Source organism: Apis dorsata, unplaced genomic scaffold (genome assembly GCF_000469605.1).
Source record: "Apis dorsata unplaced genomic scaffold, Apis dorsata 1.3 scaffold_270, whole genome shotgun sequence".
Lineage (NCBI taxonomy): Eukaryota > Metazoa > Arthropoda > Insecta > Hymenoptera > Apidae > Apis > Apis dorsata.
Genome location: NW_006263548.1, coordinates 323185 through 327946, shown reverse-complemented (window position 1 = coordinate 327946; position 4762 = coordinate 323185). Strand labels below are relative to the sequence as shown.

The following is a 4762-nucleotide window of genomic DNA, read 5'->3' as shown; positions in this document are numbered from 1 at the left end:
TTTTTTTTTTCTTAATCGAAGATTTTTATAAATATTTTAATATTAATTATAGGTAAATATGATTAAATTCCAATATTTTTATTATTCGTTCAATTGTTTGCAGATTTTTAATTAAATGAAAATGGCTGGAGGAAGAGTAAATATTTTAAAATAACTTTCTTCTATAATTTTAATTAATAATTTTCAAAAAAAATAAGAAGAATACAAAACGATTTTTTTCTCAAATAAAAGAGACGAACAAAATGATTTTTTTTTAATTTGCTTAAAATGATAAGAAAATCAAGAATAAAAAAAATGTTTAAAAATGATTCTTCTTCAATTTTAATTAATAATTTCCAAAAAAATAACAAGAAAAAAAATTATACAAAAATCACAATGATTAATCATTAAGTAGGTACAATTAAATTCTAATATTTTTATTATTTGATACAAATAATTTATAAAAATTTGATTTTTTAGATTAATTCATAGAAAATGATAGAAAGAAGAGAACAAATAAAATGCTTCTTCTTTTCTAATTCCAATTCACATAAAATGCAAGAAAAGGATGAAAAAATACTCTAATCTCGATTACTAGTCCCAAAAAATGGCGAGAGAGAAAAAAAGAAGACAAACGATACTTTTTTAATCCCAATTAATTCACATAAAATGGCGAGAAAAACTTCCAATTCTTCTAAATTCCCAGAAAATAACGAGAGAAGAAAACAAAAAACAAAAAAATCTTCCAAAACGATTCTTCCTTCCTAATCTCTCAATTAATTGCATAAGACGACTTTTTTAGGAAAAAGCCAATAAAAAAAAATACATCCAATCTCGATTACTAATTCATAAGAGACTGAAATCGACAAAAAGAAAAAGAAAAAGGAAAAAAAGAAGAGCAAATCCTGCGAAACGATGGATGAACAGAAAATGGCGGGAAAACCGCTTTCGAACGAGCGAATGCTCCATTAAACGATCATCATCCGAAGACAAAAAGGTGAAGCAAGGATGAAAAGGTAGGGGTATCGAGACAGAAGAGAGGGACACGAAGGAGCGGAAAGCGAGAGAGAAAGCTCGCAGTCGACGCTATTCTTCATGAACGAGGGACACCTCTCTTTATCTCCATTCCGCGACGAGTTGGTTAAAACAGCTTCTCCTTCAGTTGTTGCTCGCCAACCCAGCGTTTCGCGCGGTGTCACGCACGCCTCTCGGCGATTTCGGCGACGAGCTCTGCTCGTGTACATCACACGAGCGACCACGTGTTTCGTTCCCTCTGCGAGCGCAACACCTGGATTTCTTCCTCTTCCATCTTCCTCGTACGACTCGTATCCCACTGAAAATTCACTGATAACTTTTCTCGTCGCACGAGAAAAATAATCGGCCGATAATACCGAAAAGTGAAAGCGACAGATGAGATTTTTGTTTCGGTGCGTGTCCACACCGGTGCTTCCGTTCTGCTCGTCGTCGGCCTCTTTGGAAATTCCGAAACGGTGAACGGATCGTTGTAGGATCGATATCAGGTATGTCGTTAACCGAATACGTTAAGCTGATTTTCATGTTTGAGGTTAGAAAATTTTTCTTTATACTTTGAAATTTTGCAAGATTCTTTTGCGATTGTTTATTTGAAAGAAAGTGTATTCTCATGTACGTGATTCTGATAAATCTATATATTCCGATTTGTTCGATCGAAAATAGTGATTAATTTATTGAAAATATTCTGACATTTGGAATTCAAATTGATTTACTTTCTGAACATTTTTTTAATTTTTAGCGTCAACCAGAGATGGGCAAAATTTTAATGAAGTTATGAATAAAGTTATTTCAATATAAGTTACTTTGAATGATTTATCAATCAGAGTATATTATTTCATTTATTTTTAATTGATTAATTAAAGTATATAAGTTAGAAAGACTATTATACTGTAGTAGTTATGAATTGATTAATAATTAAATAATAATAATAAATTCTTACTCAAAGTAACTTTATTCAAAATTTTAATTAATTTAATCAGTTCATTAGCGCTCAACTCTGATGCCAAATACATGATTAAAATTATATATATATATATATAAAATTTAACTTTCTAGGAAAATCTAGAATCCAAATGATTAGCCTTCAATTGATAACTTTGGCTTCCGGCAATCTTCATTTGGTTGCTCAATTAACATACACGTCTCGCGCATAAATAAAATAAGCAGAGGTCTTAATCCACGTGCCAGGTTACCTCTCGAATCATCCAAACGCAAAATTAGCAACAGGCTGAAAACATTTTTGTTTCGAGCAATCTTTTTCTGCAACCACGCATCACAATTATAATTGTAACGTTGGATTGCAAGAAGGAACCTCAAGGTGCTCAGACTCTTTTTGAAAAAATAAAATATTTAATTAAGTTTTATTTTTTTTTTATAGATATTCCTAGATCAAAATTGACGAAATTAAAACATGTTTTCTAACGTTGAACTTCTGATCACTTATCTTTTTAAAGAATATATAAAAACCGAGACCATTATCATTGAGACTCTTTTTGAATTCCAATTACATTAAATGATTATAATCAATGAAAGATGCGATTATGTTTTGTATTTAATTAAATATCAACGTTACGAATTAATGATAATAATTTGGACAAATTAAATTATAATTTAATGACGTTACGAAAAATGGAAAGCAGATCTATTGGCACGGTGTGAGCCCAATTTTTGGTGAAAGCATACTCGATTTACATACTCGATTTCGAAGAAAGTGATCTTCCGAACGGCGAAAGTGATAAATGATCATCGTTCGTAACGAATGAGATGAATCGAGAGAATTTTTTTAATTTGCGAAGCATGGCTTTTTTACGGTGGACATATTCGAAACACACGTGGTAGACGCGCGCAAAATCTCGTATACGAACAATTGCGTGACCACGCATACGCCAACGTATTCGCATAATTTTCCTTCATAAAGATGTTACCAGTTGTTGACTGTCAAATATAGATATATATATACATATATACATGTATTTTTAAGTAACGTATACCTTGCCACATTATAAAGATTTATTACATTACTTTTTATTCATTCTTATGGTTCTTGGTGAAAAGTGTGGTTTCAATGTAAATTACAATTTTTATTTATCTTTCGAGGAAATATTTCGTATGTAGTAACTTAATATTAAAATGTATTAGAGACCAAGTCAAATTGACTAATTGACTTCCAGATTTTTATTGTTACTTAAAATTGACAAATATTTTTGGCAAAATTGATATCTTTGATGAGATTCGATTTTAGAGGCTGAAACAAAATTTTGGGTGAGATTTATTTATTGAGTTATAAATAGTTTAATCTAAGTTTACAGCAGTGTGACAGAAATAGAACTGTTTCAATGGAAACTTAACCCTTCATAAATGATATTGATGATATTATTGTACAAAGTCGATGCATTGTATGATACATTTTCTTTAATTTTTAATTATTTTTTAAAACTAAATACATAAAAATTGTAAAAATAACTCAAAGATTATAACATTTGAAATACTACGCACAATATACGAAAAAAAACAAATTGAATATCGTTTGACGAATTAATTTGTTTAAATAAATAAGTCTTTAAAAATGTTTCACAAATATGTTTAATTATTCTTACAATGTATTTTAACTAATATTTAATGTTAATATTTATCGTTTCTCAAAACATATTTATCTCTTCAGTGTGATATTATCGTACAATTATGATCGATAATACTTGCTCAATGTCTCAACGAGCATATATATCGACTTCTCGTTATCGTTTCAGATCGATCTCTCGAGGCAACAGAAACGCTGCGCGGGAAAATCAAAGGAGAGGAAGGAAGAAGCCATTCATTTTCATCGAACAAACTTATTTTTCTCTTCCTATGTGAAGAAAAAATTTCGAATAACATTACGTGTAACCGAGTATGTTGCCATATATCGTAAAACGAAAAACGACGTTGAATACTTGGACGAAATCGAGGCGTTATTAAGATTGGTGAAAAAGATAACACGTTTAAAGAGGTGCTATTAACTCAATTATACAGTGAAATCGATTGCTCAAATTTTTAATGCACGGTTTACTGCCGAGATCCCGAACAATAATCACAAAATAATCGGTTAATGGTTGAATCATGAAGTTTATGATAATGAGAGGTGATTTTTTGCACGATCAAGATCACAATCAAAGTTTTGCAAATTTTTGAAAATTTATCGCTGAAGCACGTTGATTTTACGTTTTTGTGCCAAATCTCTCATCTGTATATATAGTAAGTTTTAGAATTGTAATTATTATATATATATTTAAATTCATTTAATTTCATTTCTTTTTAAAGAGATTAAACAAATTTTTTATGCTTTAATGCAATAAAATATTCAATTTCCAATTCCATTTTCTCAATTTCTTTACATATTAAAAAGCAATTTATCCATACAATAATCCAAAAAGTTTCTTTGATAAAATTTCTTTATTATTTTTCAATTGTCATATTGTCATATGTTACAAAGCAAATTATTTTCAAAGAGATCAACAAAATTCCTTTATATAATTCCTTCATATTAAAATTCCATCAAAATTTAAATTTTAAATCAATTTTATTAAAATTTTAATATGGCAGAATAGTGCATTGAATTTAAATTTCAATTATAAAGTTATAACTTTTATTAAAATTAATAAATTTAAATTTATTAATATTTCAACATGAATAATATTTATATTTCAAGAATCAAATTCTTTTTATACAGATAATTTAGTTTCATTTCATAATATAATTATAATAATTATTATTG

The 4762-nt window shown here is 28.7% G+C and overlaps 1 protein-coding gene across 2 annotated transcripts in view; it reads left to right on the top strand.

Moving 5' to 3' along the window:
- The first annotated feature begins 803 nt into the window (after window positions 1-803).
- Window positions 804-4762, top strand: part of LOC102674132 (protein spaetzle 3) — a 13184-nt gene continuing 9225 nt past the window's right edge. The window contains exons 1-2 of one of the 2 annotated variants that reach the window (XM_031510973.1): window positions 804-1499; window positions 3759-4242. The gene's annotated coding sequence lies outside the window, so the exon portion shown is untranslated. The remainder of the gene's footprint in view (window positions 1500-3758; window positions 4243-4762) is intronic. The other variant, XM_031510975.1, reaches the window with a different exon arrangement.